General features: G+C 44.0%; 1 long non-coding RNA gene across 1 annotated transcript; it reads right to left on the bottom strand.

Annotated features, from left to right (window-relative positions):
- Positions 1-1,047: 1,047 nt before the first annotated feature.
- On the bottom strand, positions 1,048-2,842 carry LOC144774506 (uncharacterized). Its single transcript, XR_013600311.1, has 3 exons — positions 2,629-2,842; positions 1,976-2,105; positions 1,048-1,406 (listed from the first exon to the last, which is right to left on the bottom strand). It is a non-coding gene; the product is annotated as an uncharacterized LOC144774506 (long non-coding RNA).
- Positions 2,843-17,119: the final 14,277 nt, after the last annotated feature.

Genomic DNA, 17,119 nt, shown 5'->3' on the forward strand with positions numbered 1-17,119 from the left:
CCCCAGGTCCTACGGCCTACTGGGTTACCCCATTATTTTGTACTGATACAAGAAGGCGGCAGGGTGAGGAAGAAATTAAAATCTTGGTGTAGCCCCATTGAATATTGAGACACCTGTCTGGCATGACTGGTCTCCAGCCAGGGAGGAAAGGCTCTATTCAGCCTCCTTGCTGGAGAAAAGAAATATCCATATGGATGTACTACATAGATAACAGTTGGTTCCAATTTTCACCCGCACTCTCTCAAACCCACTGAACACCCTCACTTCTCCCTGTACAAGTTGCCTGGAAAGCAGTCAGCCAAGTCCTCCGTGGCACACCAGCCCCTCCTTCACAGATCGTATTCCAGCCCTGAACCTAGGCTCCCACTATGTCCTTGACAAAAGTTGTACAGACACTTATCGGTCTTTGCTCCTTTTTCTCTATCATACCAGGCCTTTCCTGTCTCCCTCTAAAATTAGTTGACAAAGGGCATTCCTCACTCAAGGATTCCATTAGCGTCCAACATGGTAAACCTATTTCTGTTTTTTATGCTTATGTTGCATTTCTATGGTTACCCATATTTGGCACTGGACCTTCTGTTCATATTACTTGTAGTGCAATTCTATGTTAGCCCATATGTGACACTGTGCCCTCTTTGGTTGTGTTTATGCTGCATTCTGTACTGTATATAAAGGCCCCACGGTAGTCACTTGAGGCAGAAGGAGCCTGGTTGTACAACAAACATTGGTAACTACAAATACATTTCATTCTGTTCCTGAGCCCTGCTGTTTCTGGTGTCATCCTATTGCAACCAATACAAATAGGGCCCCCCTGGGAACAATGCAGGGCAGACCAGCAGGGGAAAGGAACCAATTACAATCAAAGGAAAGGCTGCCCTATATACTTCAGTTAATGGCTCATAAGGAGTCCAGGAATTTTAGTTACGCAGTTTTGAGCTCACTACATTTCAATGCCGCACCACATCATTAACAAAACAAGAGATAAGAAGATACAAATTTTTATTTTATTTTTCAAAATACACTTTTTTCTTTTTCACAATAGCATCATAAAATAACACTTCACAAGACAAGAGTTCAATCATAAAAACAGCCCCACATCACCCTAAAGTTTTTCATTCAAGCACAACAGAATCACTCATCTAACATATACTCTTACAAACCATTCATCACATTCAACTCATAACAAGTAGTACAACATCATCAATACAAATCCCAAAGTTATACACTGAAGATGTCCTGTAGTGTCTTCTCAGCAGTGCGCCAGAGACCCAAGATGATAATATCAGGACGGAAAATAAAAGCGCCAACGCGCGTTTCGGTGCCGGGCCCAATCTACGGCCGCAACTTCATCAGGGCACATACACGATGGGAAATGGGGGGGCAGACAATATCAAAAGGCGGCCAATCTGTGATAGACAAAAAAACATCATTTTATAGTTATGAAATCACAAAGTTTTTTTATCAAAATTCACATTTTTAGAGAATTGCAATCCCTAAGTGCGTATAACTATTTCAAGCACTAGTAGAGAAACAACATTCATAAATTATTATTATTGATATCTTTTAGGTTGCTACATGTAATTTCATAGCATATATAGTGAGCTCAACAATTGCGCACAACTATGAGTAACCTCAAATTAGATTAATCTTAGCCAGCAACGGCTGACGAGAGCAGGAATCCCTAGGCATTAAACAACAGACTCATTCACACACATATATGTTCTCAGCATTCACCGGGATAGAGTAAATGCACTACACAGAAGGTTACATTTCGTCAGGAATCCCATGTGTTACACACAGACAGATTAAACAACAGACTCATTCACACACATATATATATTCTCAGCATTCACTAGGTTAAAGTAAATGCACTACACAGAAAGTTGGAATTCGGCAGGATTCCTATGTGCTACACAGACGGTCAAATTTCAGCGGGACATTGTTTTCCTTTTTAACTAGCTAACTCGATATTTACCTCACACCCGTGAAAAGGGATATGCGGTGTGATGGAGATCCTTCAAACTTAATGGAAGGTCGCTATTCGTGAGAAGAAAACGCCTATAACGAGTTTCACTGCCCAAGGAATCTCCGGATTCACGCTGATTCTACAGCAAAGAGATAAATGGATGAAGAAAAATTAATATATAAATGAACAAAGTCCCCGTCTCACAAATGTTGGAGTAGAGTGAAGAGGACATGGGAGACTTACCAAGGAGCTTCTGTTCTGCAGAAAGCGGATATGGCAAATCTTTAAATCGAGGTGAGACAGTGCTCTAGTCTAGACAGTTGATTCTTAAAAAAACACACGGCTAGCAATCAGGGAGGAAGCCTGGAACGAGCTGTCTAAATGTAACGCAAAACATTCTCCAAAGGCACGAGAGCTCCCTTCCGAGTGCATTCACATTAGCGCTAATCGCCGCTTGTTGCTCAAAGGGACCAACAGAAACACCTACCTGTAGAGAGCCACCCGGCCTCTCACCAACACTGTAGCCATACACTTACACGCACGCCTTCACCCTCGGGACGGGCACGCCCCGAGGGATATATTAAAAGCGCGGAAGACCGCTCGGGGTCTTTCCGGCATACCCTTCATCCTGTGTGCGTGTCATCATCCTTACAGTAATTTACCTTCTGCGCGAGGCCCGGACCTCGCGCACAACACTGGCGACGAGGCCGGTTCTGCCCCCGCGCGTGCCTGGCCATCTGCTGGTGCTCCCCGCTCCGTTGCCTGCTGTTGTTTGCCGGCCGTTTCTGCCTGGTTCCCTCATGGCCGCGGAGCTCGTCCGCCGGCCTGCTGCATCTACTCAAGTCGGCTCCCCGCCCACGCGCCTCCGAGGTCGGAGCGTGTTCAGCTGGCGGGAGCCGTCCGGTGAGTGGTTCACCCCCGCGTCCTTGCCGGCGCCCCCCCCCCCCCGCGCTGTGTGTGCTGGTGCCTGGGGGCTCGCCCCGCTGCGCGCACAGCGCTAGCGCGCTTCCTGTGGTGTGCTGCCCCAGAGGGGGTGTGGCGAAGAGGGGAGACGCTGCACGTCAGCCCCGAGGCCCTGTCCACCGGCGCCTCCTACGCCTGCACCTGCCCTCCGCTCTGTGGTCACAGCTTGCTCTGGCCCTGAGTCTGCATTGGAAAGGAGTTCTAATCAAGCACTGGCAAGGGCAATAATCCAGACACGTGCTGATCTCACTGCTGCCTGCTCCCCGCACCACAGACACAGCCTGCTCAGGCCCTGGGGGGGGAGTGTGTTGCTGCACCGGGAAGTGCAAGTACTGTGATAAACAAGCACTGGCCAAATCATCTTCTGCCTCCCGTGGGAGCCCCGTGTCAGGAAGCTAGACGGTCACGTGCTCACCATCCTAACTCCGTTCCACGCTGCGCGGCCCGCGCAGGTGGGGTGTGATCCAAGGGAGGGGTCATCATCATGAACGACGCCGCCACAGGGGGTGCGCCCATGTGGACGGCCGCACATGCCGCTACGCCACGCCCACCTCCACGGCGCGGAGCAGACACTCACATCGTCAGCCATGCCCATACTGGAGTGGCCCCGCTTCCGCCATTCAGCGAGACTGCAGACCCAGCAACTGCGGCGCCGCGATGGAAGGCGTGGCTGGGGCGTTTGAACCTCTACTTTAGAGGCACCAGAGAAACTGATAACACCGTGAAAAGATCACTTTTGATCCTGTATGGAGGCCCAGAAATCTACGACCTTTTCGAGTCTCTCCCGAACACCGGTGCGGACGATGACTATGACGCGGCGGTGGCCGCGCTGAATACCCACTTTGACCCCCAGGTCAACACAGACTATGAGAAGTTCAAGTTTAAGCGGGCGTGGCAAACTGAGGCTGAATCAGTGGACATGTACTATGCGAGGCTGCGCCGGCTGGCCAGCAGCTGTAGTGTAGCTCCTATTTTCCCAATAGGCTCTGCGCATTGGAATAATACCTACAGCAGTAAAGGCCTAGACCAGACGTTAACTAGGTCTACTACTGTCGATACTAGACTTAATTTTTGGGTTTGCCAGCGTAGCTCAGAGTTCGCTAGAAACTTTCTCGAATGTTCAAGGAGGAATTAACTTCCCTGATTAGACAAGAAGGGATTTAGTTTCTGACAACCATAGAACATGACAACTTTGCTCTCCCCTAATCAAGAGTCAATCTCGAGAGTCGTGTGAGCACAAGGCAATTATTTTACTCAGTCAGTACGTGCATTCTTAGTCTCATCAGATTGTAGAGAAAAGGAAGAGACGGGCGTGTTCAATAAAAAGGTGTTATTTATTGATCAGTCTCTTTTCTCATACATGAGAAATGGATCGATATTATTGCAATACTTATAGTTAAGTAAAGTGCATACATTAAAAGCAATAGTATAAAATAATACTGTAAAAACATTGATATGGTTTCTGAGCCATATGATGTTTAAAATGATTAAAATATATTTACATACACATATACATTTGACTAAACGTACTCAACTGGTGTTTCTAAATACGCCTACCCCGTGTACCTGACCTAAGTCTAATGCGTGGGCGGGAATAGAAAGTTACAGTTTAAGTTAAGTTTGTTTTTGCCAAGTGAATAACTAAAGAATTCTCTGTGAGGGGTTATTCAGTTCTGTACCTGGAAGTTAGGATGAATGAGGAATGGTATCTCTTTCTCTGCTCTCGATATTCCAGGCTGCCTGCGAGGGCTGCCCAGAAACGCCGGCGCTGGGTCTCTCGGCTTGAGATAGCAGCGCGTCTCTCAGCGCGTCAGGAAGGCGGGGCTGCTGCCAGCGGGGTCTGCTTCTGCTCTCGGCTTCGGCAAGTATGGCTGCTCCGTCTTGTCACCACGCGTGTGTTTGCATAGGGCAAGATCGGCAATATTTATACCTTAAAGGTGCCGAGATTGACGTAAGGATGGACATAGATACGTCAATAAAGATGTCATACGACTTGCTCGTTAGCACATTCTTTACTAAAGTTCTCTGTGAAATCAAAACAATGGCCGCACGGATTTTCCAGGTTGTCATAGGTTTGATTTGTTATGAGAACGTCGTATGCCTTATCAGGGGCTGGAGGAATGTCGCTTGTCTAATTAGATCTCAAGCGTTATGACCTAATCAGATAACACGTTCCTGTGCCGTAGTGTGACTGCGTCAGATAACGGTATCTGCATCATGGGGGCTGTTCTTGCCTCATGGGCTGACTGTTAGTTAACTTGATAGTTAGTTTAACCAGAATAGGGTCAGGAATAGGGGGATCGATTCAGAACCTATAGGAATACATGACACCCACTCCACGCTAACTATGGACATATTTACTAATCTATGCATAGTATAACATAGTACAACATACTATAGAGTATAGTGTATACCTTACCACCCCAAAATACATAAATGCATTTTGAAATTTTCAAATATACTGAAAAATTGCAGTCATATATATTGTATGCACTTAAGCTATGAATTAAATGCAAAAGTAAACACGCATTTGTATGCATTATTGCTAATTTGGTATTTGAAAAATACACATGAAATGGCTCTTAATATAGCTATACAGAAAGGAAGTTCGAGACCATCTCATCACATAATAAAATATTTGTGAACATCCCAGCGGGCAACTAAAGTTTTATAAAGTATCTAAAAATAGAAATCTTAGTTCTCTAGGAATAGTTTCTTACTTTAAGCAGAAGATAAGTGTCCCGAAAAATTTGTGAAAAATAATTTGGGGCTGCTAAAAAATTGTTGTCCATGAACTGGTGGGAAGAATTGTTCATGTGACTTTATTTTTAAAGTTGAAGGCCGAATTCAGGGAACGCCGTGTGCGAGCTTGCTCAAAAGTCTCTATTTCTGTTCTGGAGAGAACATCATATCATTCAGGCTTTCGAAAAAACTGTCAACAGCTTCATGGGAAAGTTCCACTAAGTCGGAAATAGGGGTAACCATGCATTCGTGCGCATGATTGTCTGCATTGACATTCTGATTCGCATTGCTGACAGAAGGTCGTACCTGTTCGATGCTGCTTTCATCTTGAACTTCACTACTCTTCAATCGCAGTGGTGAAGATTCCAGGAATGCCGTCATCAGGATTGGCAGCCTTTGAGGGCAGCACAAAGCGTGAACCTTGGTAGGAACCAACAGTGTATCTGCATCCACTGGCGCATCCGATTGTAGCGTCAGACAGGTGTCTAACACGCATTCTTCTCCGCATAGCAGACACCTTAGTACAGGTAAAACACACCTTTGCCACATTGGTCGAAATGATAGAAACCAAGTCATGTTTAGGTCTCTAAGCCGGGAGAGTCCCAGGATTTTTGATATCCGGTCCCGGTATCCATTGGCTAGGATCGTATCTTCCATTGTCGCGAGAGTTTGATCTGTGACATGGGTTGCCATAACGAAAAATAAGGACTAAGAATAGGATTCCTGCAATTAGTCCCAGGATCAGGGGAAGTCCGCCAAAAATCGAATGGACGAAATCTGGAAAAATACCCAGTATGGCTTTGAATGGTGTTAATGCCATCGAAAATACTGTCTTTAATACCCCTGAGATCCCATTGGTATCAGAAATATTTAAGATTTCGCTCAGGATTTCCGCGAAATGTACGGGGGAATTAGTTGATAATAATGTATGTATCTCTGCAGTCGTCCTTGCGACTTGTAGATCATACGTTTCTTTTGATGACGTGAGCCTTGTAGGCGTCTGAAGAAGCACTGTTTTCATTCTGCTTAAAGTATCTATTCGAATAGAAGTAATTTTCAAACTGGGCCATGCCCTTGCCTCCCTGTCTGGAAAGGAGCTGGGGAATAAAGAACGTCCACAGCACTTGACCTTCGCCGTCGTAGTGACTAGATAAGGAGTCCCGGGCATAAGACTACAACATCTGCGGTCTACAATAAGAATGTAACTCCCATTATAGAGTCTTTGAAAGAATGGTTCTATTTCAGTTGCAGGTGCGCCTTGCTGGTGACATGAAAGGTTGTATGAATTCCCTTCACAGGCTCCGTGCAAACTAATACCGTTACACAGAAGCGTGCCGCTTAGTGACATAGCACAATTGTTGCCACTAAGAAACACTTTCTGTCCTTTATTACTGACACATGCATGTGAATAGGGCAGGTTCCAAGTTGTTTTAAGGTACCCCTTTCCCAATTTCTCGTACATGCCAGCCTGTATATATTTTTGGCAGTATTGAAACCTGAAGGTTGAGATTGGAATATTTATGATTCCGTGGATTATCCATTCACTGACAGGTCGTTCTGACATTGTTATTGGTAATCTTTCTAGTTTTTCAATGCTCAAGATTGTATAATCAGCACCCTTTTGCGCCATACCGATTTGTCTATCAGTAAGGTTAAAGATTTGGAATAGTGACGTTGTGTTGATTAAACGCCAAGGCACATAGCCTGAACGCAGATTTTGTAACGTCCAGCCAAGCTGTACAATGGAACGCAATTGTGACTGACCATGTTGTAATAACAGTAAGTCTTGTGATAATATATCGATTGCTGAAGACACAATGCTGTCCAATGAAAAAATTCTGGAGGACAGAGTCATTAACCCATTGTCCACTACAGATAGTGATTTTTCCAAATTAATACGGTCAATTTCCCGTATTCTTTCTGCTGTCTCAATTTGAGTAACCTTCCAGGCCTCATTGTATGCTGCATATACAGAGGCTGCTATGAAACGCTTTTGACGCTGTTTGCGTGGTCCCATTATGAAATCACGCAAGTCAGCACCATCAGTAAGTAAAGTTAGGTGTTGCTTAATTTCAGGCAGTGTGGAAGTTTGTAGCCATTGAAGGCATAATTTGCCCACACTGTAGGTTGTTATTATCCCTGGGTGATGTCTTTGGGGATATCTAGGGTCTGGCCTGGTCATTTTGAAACCCTGTGTTTTATTCAGGAATCTATCTTGACAGTTATTTGTATCTGTGGGCCAGATCAACCATTGTTTCCAATCAGGATGTGTTCTGTTTTGGTTTAATATATGGTTTACGTCTATCTCTTCATCTGTATCAGAGTTATTGCTAAACATTGTTGGCTTTGGAATAGACGGTTTATTTAAATCTTTGATTTTGGCTAAGCCAAGACAGGTGGTTTGTTGAACAGTGTCATTTAAAAATATCATTTGTTCTGGGATCATGCAGGCTCTAAACAAAGCTTCTATACCCTGTACTTGCCATTCTTTTGTACCCCAAACACTTTTCAAATCAACATTTTTGTCCCAATAATCAAATCCAAATGTATTCATTTTTTCAAAGAATGAATCTGAATATATCAATTTTGTGTTGGTTATCATGGTTTTCATCCCTGTCTTGTTTGACAATTTAAAATAAAATGTTTCAGCATTACTTATGTTAAAACCTGAAAAATATGAATATTTGTCGTATACGGTTCTAGAGCTTCCTTTTGGAGGTGTAGCACAATGTTCCCATTGATTGTAACTTAAAACATTTCTAGGTTGAGCAGATTTATGTAAAAAATGGTTACCATAATGGTTATAGCAATACATACTATCATAATTTGTAGAACCTTGCAAATAATCATGTTTTGTAAATTTAGCAGACATTACTAAGTCAGACATCATGTTGTTAATACTTTCGAAGTCCCAATCATCAGCAAATGAGTTTGGTTTTGCAAAGTCACTCAAGGAGATCTTGATTTGGTGTGGATATTTCAGGATCTCGACCGGACCATAAATTTCATAGTCAGTGTTGTCCCAGGCTATCCCACCAGGTATAGGATTGGCTGTGAAGTTGGCTGAAGAAAGTTCTCTTTTCTCGACATGTGAAGATGTGTGTGGTTTGAGGACCAAGTTGATGTTCTGACTTGCTGTGTCCATTTTAGCATATTTTCCCTCAACGAAGCGTCCCAAAGTAAATACCATGATGAGCCAAAGTATGAGGATAAATGCACCAAAACCCACCCAAAATTCAATCCATGGAGAAACCAGATATGTTTCTTTCAGATGTTTCAAAAGTTCCTTAGCTTTGTCTTTAAAGGATTTTGATGATGGCTGTGTCTTTGATTCACTGAAGCCGTCAGAGGAATCATCGAAGTTGATGAAGTAACCGGATGCAGTTCTGTCAATTGTTCCAATTGGTTCAGGATTTCTGTTTTTTGCATTTTCACTTGGTACTTCAGTATAGATTGGTGTGTCTCTGCTAAATGTCTTTATTTGGGTTTTAAGAGGTCTGAGTTCTATTGCATTGTTGCATAGTCCTTCTTGTTCTTCTTTAGGCGTTTCGAATGTGATGAGCCTTTTTGTTAGGACCTCTGTGCTGGTAGCAAACCTTGGTGTTCTGCTACTTATTGGGAGTCCACTTGGCCTACTGTTTGTTATCGGCCACATTTTGCGGTTTTACCAGGTCGATGGATACAACTCGGTTCTCCTTTTTACCAGCAAGTGGCGGTAGTACAACTGATCTTGTCCCGTTGACAGACAAGACAGGAACTGCTTTTCTGTAGGAAGGCCCAAATTCCTTCTTTACCGCGATCTTTTCCCTGACTAGATCCCCGACTTTTGGAATCCAGACAGGTCTTGCTGGGACAGGTGGTGATTCTTTAGTGGTCGTTGGCTGTTGTTTCAACTGTATGTTGCTCAGGTCTTTTCTTGTTTTGTTTAAGTCCTGCAAAATAGCTAAACGGTCTTTGACATCAAAGCTTTTTTCTTTAACCACTGAAGTCTGACTATCAAGGTCAGAGATCAACATCCTAGTTCCAAATAATAATTCGTACGGACTGAATCCCTTCAGAGAATTTCTTGGCAAGTTATTTAGACTACGTTGGACACTTATTAGATGTTTCACCCACCCAGCTCCCGAACCTAATATCCTTTCCATTATAGATTGCTTTCTGCCTTGGTTTTTTCTTTACACCATCCAGTACCCTCAGGAAGGAAGTGAGAAGATTCCCGCTGGGCTGTGCTCATTTGGCCATGTTTCCCCCCAGGCTGGTGTGCCAGAGTGAAAACAATGGTCGAACGTAACATGCTCTTAGCGTATATGCCATTTAGACTCGCAAATCTTGTATAATAGTCCGGACGTCAGCCGAGTGCTGGTGATCTACATTATAAGTGGAAACTAGCCTGTATATGTTAATCGCAAGCCATTCTTTTTGCTGGTAATATTATCTGCCTTGATACGACGAGGTATTAAACTCTTTCTCTCCCCACTGCGATCTCTGTTGCAGTTTGGGCAGTTTTTTACAAACATGGTGTAGTGCAGGCTCATGCCTGGCCACCAGTACCGTGATTGTAATTCTTCCAGAGAATCTTTCAGTTTGAGGTGTCTGAGACCCTCGCCCATGTGTGCGTCTGCGATTAACAAGCTTCTCCTGTCCATGTTTGCAATCACTCTATCCCCCACTCCAGGGATTCGAGCAAAAGGGACGGAGTTTGCATCGATTATGTATGTATAATTGAGTGGATAGTTGATCGGTAACGCTGAGCAGTCGCCTTTTGATGACGTTTTCACCGCCAGCATTGTTTCACCGTCAATGTATTTTAATGTACGCTTTTTTCGATCTACGGGAGCCGGTTTAGTGGCTGCCGCTGCGGCTGCTTCAGCCAATGAATTCCCCACAACGTGAACGCCATCACGCTGATGACTCAGTGAGTGTGTCACGTGAGTCTTTGGTAGTTCTTTTTTCAAAAGAGCTACTTGTTCCCAGAGCAGTTTCTGCTTTATTGGTGCATCTGTGTCATCTTTGTAACCGTTCTGAATCCATGTCTGCAAATCCTTGTTATATGCTTTGACGCAGTAATATGAATCAGACACTATAAGTGTCGGGAATTCGCGATCCGCATTATCTAGCGCCATTTTCAAAGCTATTATTTCAGTTTGTAGTTCTGAATTAGTTTCTACTGAGTGTGATTTTGTTAATAGAGGTCTTAGTTTACCTCCGCTCCACACTTCTTTTGTAATCTCACATGTGGGGTTGTATGCTTGTTCTCCCCAAACGGAGGGTTGAGCATGTCCGTCTGTATAGATTACACAGGCGTAATGTCGTAGTGGAAGAATGTCGATTGGCAGAGGATACGTCTTTTCATATTTTAGATTTTTTAATTCTTCTAGTTCTGGATCAAAGTAGTAGTATACTTTGTCCGTTGTGATTGAATTCACCCATTGTATCCATTCCGGATTCAATGTTGTTGTTGGTAAATTACACGGTGTTGTTAATGCCTCAAAGGCTGATTCTGCTGTTCTGACTGTGATCTGTCTACCGTCAGCTATGTCTTTTTCTCTAGCTATTGCGGTTTGAACTGCACGAATGATTTTTTCTGTATTACTGAATTTCTGTTCAGCTTCTGTGTACAAGTGTGATTTGAATGCAATTGGTACCTTTTTTCCTTCATTAGAAGTCAGGTATGTGAATCCGCATCTCCCTGGGATGACTCGAATCACAAGATTGCGTGTGTTATCACATGTTTCTAATTTTGTTTTAATTAGCATGTCTGTTTGTAAGGATCTCAAAATTTCTGTGTGTGTTTGAGTCCAATTGGATCTTTTAAAGTCTGGTTTAATTAGATCATAAAGGGGTTTGACCCTTTCTGCGTAATTTGCAATGTATGTTCTTCCGAAATTTAGGAAACCTAGAATTGACTGTAGGTTTTTTAGTGTTTTAGGAGCTTGGATTACGGCACATTTCTCTAGGAAATTGTCAGCCAAGCTTTTGCCTTCACTTGATAACTCATATCCTAAGAATAGGACCGTCAGATGGGCAATTCTGGACTTTTTAAAGTTGAATTTGTAACCCTCTGCAGCGAACCCAAGTATTATGGTGTTCACCCTTTTCAAGTGAGTCTCCAAGTCATCATCTGTTAAGTAAATGTCATCGACATAAGATAATGCTTCATCATCATATAGTTGTAGTAATTCTGTTACTCTTGCTGAGAATACCCCCGGGCTGTTCTTGTACCCCTGGGCTAACCGACAGAATTGCTTTTGAGTGCCATTTACTGAGAATGCAGTTAAATATCTGCTCTCTGGTGCTATGTTTTGACAAAAGAATCCATTGGAGATGTCCAAGGTTGTTTTGTATTTTTTGCGCACTATGTTATTCATTAGTGCAGCACTGTGTGAGTTTTGCACTGCAAAGGTTTTGCAACATGTGTTAAGGTGTCGGTAATCCAAAACTAGACTATATGAATTGTCTGGTTTGGAGACCGGAAACAAAGGATTGTTCATTTGTGAGGTGCAAGTTTCAATCACCCCCTGGTATTCTAGCTGATCTAGTATTTCATTTACCTGTTTTTTAGCTTCTTGCTTAATTGGGTACTGCCTTTGTGCAGTAGGTTGTGATTTTAACTGGATTTTGTGAGGAGGAGAATCCTCATCCCATCCTACATGATTTTTATATAAAGCAGGTGCTAAGGCCACTGCCCACTTTCTAGCAAGTGTGTATTTTTTATGAATCGGGATTTGATTCGAGAAGGCAGGCATAATTACTTCTTCGCCATGAGGGCACTCCCTGACAAACTCTGGTGGCCAGTCTTTTTCAGCTAGAAGGATGTCATAACCCTTTGAGAGATTATCCCAAAATAGTCCCCTTATTTTCCTAGTCTTATCTCCCTCTATACGTAATGTTATCTCGTATATCTTGTGGGGTTTGCTAACTCTGGTGTCTGCAGTTTCCACTTGAAGATATTCATTCGTGTCCACTGTCTCCAGATGATTCATAAGGACTTTGCGAGCTATGCTCACTTCTGCTGCGCTGTCTAGCATTGTCTGAGCCCACTCTCCGTTTTTCAGTTGTGTCCTCAGTATTCTCGGCATTGTTAACTACCTTGATACTGGCTACCTTCTTTTTTGGAAATTGTAATTTCTTTTTTAGCTGAGCAGGTTCCTTGTCTTTGGACTTGGCGTGCTCTTCTGATCGTCCTCTTCTTTCCGATTTCTGCGAGGAAGTCTGAAAAGATTGAGAGGGACGTGTATCAATGTCTTGATATCTATCAGGTTTTTTAATATTATCCCTATTTCTAAGGTTATATCTATTCCCAGAGGGGTCACTCTGCGGTGACCTCTGTCTTTGGTTTGGAGATTTCTCTCTTCGCCTGGGAGACCTCCCTCGGGACTGGAATTTCTTTTCTTTAGGATTGGATTGTTTGTTTCCATCCCAGTTCTTTTTTGGTGAATTATTATTAAAAAATATTTTTTCTGGACTTGTAGTCAGTTGCGGTTTTACTGGTATTCCACCTAGACTATCTCTGCCTAGTTCTTCATAGGATTTTTCTATGATTCTGGCAATTTCAGCTGATTGGTCTGCTATATCTGTCTCTTTTAACCTCTGGCGGATCGCCACGTTTGCTGCCTCACCTTTTATGTTGGCTAATAATATAGCCGAGACCTGCTTGAAGTCTTTTAGTAATTTCATACCAAGGGTTAAAGCAGGTTCTGGACCCTATTCATCTTGAATTTGTTTTAGCACATCTGGTATTACCGAAATGGATGGAACACCGTGCGTTTTTGTGTAGATGGAAGCAAAGACTGTACCCCAAGTGTCACAGTCCTCAATGTGTGGTGCGATTCCCATTGGGAGACATATAGTCAGAATCCTGTGTTTTTCTAATGGGGTGGTGTCAGGAAACACCGCCTCTATTTGGGTAATTTTCTGTGCCAACCAGAATGGTATCTGTTCCCGTTTAGCTGGAACTTTACCTAGGCAGGATTGGATGTTCTGTGGTGTAATTTTATTTGTGTTCCCCTGGTGAGGGGTCAGCTGTGGAAGTTTAATCGCTGGCTGAATTGTTGAAGTCCGCATTACATACTGAACTAATTGTCTATGAATTTTTAGTAGTTGTTTTAGCTGTATTAACAGCTCTGCTGCAGGCATTCTTTCGATGTCTGGATGTGGTGTGTATCCGGCTAAGACCGGCCACGTTGCTCCTGGTCTTCCTAAAGGACCGAGCCTTGTAATGTGATTGTTATGTATTAGGGCGCCATCAAATAAGAGCAAATGCTCTTGGAATTTGAGTGGTACTTCCACCTCCTCGAAAGGAGTGTACGTTTCAGGAGGTTCCTCTACTTTGTAATAGTGGAAGTACTTTGTTACAGCATTTGCTGCTGGAAAATGTATCCATGAATAGTATACCTCTGTTTGCCGATATTCGTGTGCCTCGATTACGAATATGACTGTGCCACCTCTAGGTGTCAGTCCATTTTCTATAAGTTTTAAGGTTATAGATCTCCTTTTAATGACCGGAATGAGTGTTATATTCGGGTCTGCTGCTTGCATGGTAGCATCAGCATCTGCGAGTTCAGTTGCTAATCTAACTGCCTCTCTTTCATCATCACTCTCTGCCATTTTACAGACAGGATGGTATTATGTTTGTTTGCAGATCAGGTTTCTTTATGGAAACAGAGATTAGATGCACAATATTTTGGGAATGTTTTTATCCTTCAACGTTGACTATACCAAGAACCATACATAGGAGTTCCCTCCTGCGAGGTTTTGGAGGATATTACCTTTCACCCACTCCAGACGTCTTTGGAGTATAATGGAAAAAGGGGTCTGAGTGAGAAAGCACGACTGAGTTACTCTAAATGTCTTACGTTAGTTTTATCGCCCTTTCCAAACGCGTTGGGCGCCATGTAGTGTAGCTCCTATTTTCCCAATAGGCTCTGCGCATTGGAATAATACCTACAGCAGTAAAGGCCTAGACCAGACGTTAACTAGGTCTACTACTGTCGATACTAGACTTAATTTTTGGGTTTGCCAGCGTAGCTCAGAGTTCGCTAGAAACTTTCTCGAATGTTCAAGGAGGAATTAACTTCCCTGATTAGACAAGAAGGGATTTAGTTTCTGACAACCATAGAACATGACAACTTTGCTCTCCCCTAATCAAGAGTCAATCTCGAGAGTCGTGTGAGCACAAGGCAATTATTTTACTCAGTCAGTACGTGCATTCTTAGTCTCATCAGATTGTAGAGAAAAGGAAGAGACGGGCGTGTTCAATAAAAAGGTGTTATTTATTGATCAGTCTCTTTTCTCATACATGAGAAATGGATCGATATTATTGCAATACTTATAGTTAAGTAAAGTGCATACATTAAAAGCAATAGTATAAAATAATACTGTAAAAACATTGATATGGTTTCTGAGCCATATGATGTTTAAAATGATTAAAATATATTTACATACACATATACATTTGACTAAACGTACTCAACTGGTGTTTCTAAATACGCCTACCCCGTGTACCTGACCTAAGTCTAATGCGTGGGCGGGAATAGAAAGTTACAGTTTAAGTTAAGTTTGTTTTTGCCAAGTGAATAACTAAAGAATTCTCTGTGAGGGGTTATTCAGTTCTGTACCTGGAAGTTAGGATGAATGAGGAATGGTATCTCTTTCTCTGCTCTCGATATTCCAGGCTGCCTGCGGGGGCTGCCCAGAAACGCCGGTGCTGGGTCTCTCGGCTTGAGATAGCAGCGCGTCTCTCAGCGCGTCAGGAAGGCGGGGCTGCTGCCAGCGGGGTCTGCTTCTGCTCTCGGCTTCGGCAAGTATGGCTGCTCCGTCTTGTCACCACGCGTGTGTTTGCATAGGGCAAGATCGGCAATATTTATACCTTAAAGGTGCCGAGATTGACGTAAGGATGGACATAGATACGTCAATAAAGATGTCATACGACTTGCTCGTTAGCACATTCTTTACTAAAGTTCTCTGTGAAATCAAAACAATGGCCGCACGGATTTTCCAGGTTGTCATAGGTTTGATTTGTTATGAGAACGTCGTATGCCTTATCAGGGGCTGGAGGAATGTCGCTTGTCTAATTAGATCTCAAGCGTTATGACCTAATCAGATAACACGTTCCTGTGCCGTAGTGTGACTGCGTCAGATAACGGTATCTGCATCATGGGGGCTGTTCTTGCCTCATGGGCTGACTGTTAGTTAACTTGATAGTTAGTTTAACCAGAATAGGGTCAGGAATAGGGGGATCGATTTAGAACCTATAGGAATACATGACACAGCTGCCCGTTTACAGAACCACGTGAGGAAATCAGAGACCAGATCATCGTGGGATGCAAATCAAAATTACTACGGAAGCTCATCCTCAGACAACCGGGCATCACGTTGGATGCCATTCTCGTCCTTGCCCGCTCCCATGAACTGTCGGATTCCAGAGCAGACGAAATGGAGCTGGCGCTCCGGTCCCCCATAGCTCCGCAAGCCGCACCCAAAATGGCGCCCATCAAGGAAGAAACTGTCGACGCGATACAGAGGAGACCGACGGGGGGTAGAGCTCGACAGTGGCAGACCCGGGACGCTCAGTGTGCCTACTGTGGGGGAGACCATGCAGCGACCGCCGTGTGCAACGCGAAAGGAAAGACGTGCTCGAAGTGCGGCAGACTCAACCATTTTGCCGCGGTGTGCCAAGGAGGACGATACAGGCCCAATGCACAAAGGGCGCGAAGCGGATATGGATCTCGGTCAATGACATCCAGAGTGAGACAACTGTCGCTGGAGCAAGAGCACCCGCCGCCAGACACGAAGGCCCAAGAAGGGAAACCGTACTATGAAGACGAGGAGGACGATGAAGTATATGTAGTATCCTACGTCAGCAGGGTAGCCACCCGGAAGAGACCACCACCCATGTGCACGATCTCTGTGGAAGGATCAGAAATCAGAGCACTGATTGACACCGGAGCCTCCGTGAATGTCATGGACTCTGACCAGTATGAACAGATGTCGCCTAAACCCATACTGGCCCCGACGAATACTCGGATATACACATATGGAGGCACCGAACCCATGCCGCTACGCGGCGTCATCAGCACCACCATTCGTAATGGGGAGTACACAACGGAGGCCCGGTTCCACGTAACCGAAGGAAAGAAAGGTACACTGCTCAGCTGCAACACAGCGGAAGACCTAGGGCTGGTCTTCTTCGCCAACCAAGTCCACCAATCACACGCCGATACCATGCTAGAAGACTTCCCTGCGATCTTCAGTGGCCTCGGAAAACTCAAAGGCAAGAAAGTCAAACTGCATATAGACACCTCCATCCGTCCCGTCGCATTACGAGACAGAAGGGTGCCCTTTAACCTCCGTCCTCAGGTTGAAGAGGAGCTGAAGAAGCTAGAGGCCCTCGACGTAATCGAGAAGGTGTCAGGACCGACTCCATGGGTGTCTCCACTGGTGGTTGCC

The sequence above is a fragment of the Lissotriton helveticus genome, chromosome 1_1, assembly GCF_964261635.1.
Source record: "Lissotriton helveticus chromosome 1_1, aLisHel1.1, whole genome shotgun sequence".
Taxonomy (NCBI): Eukaryota; Metazoa; Chordata; class Amphibia; order Caudata; family Salamandridae; genus Lissotriton; species Lissotriton helveticus.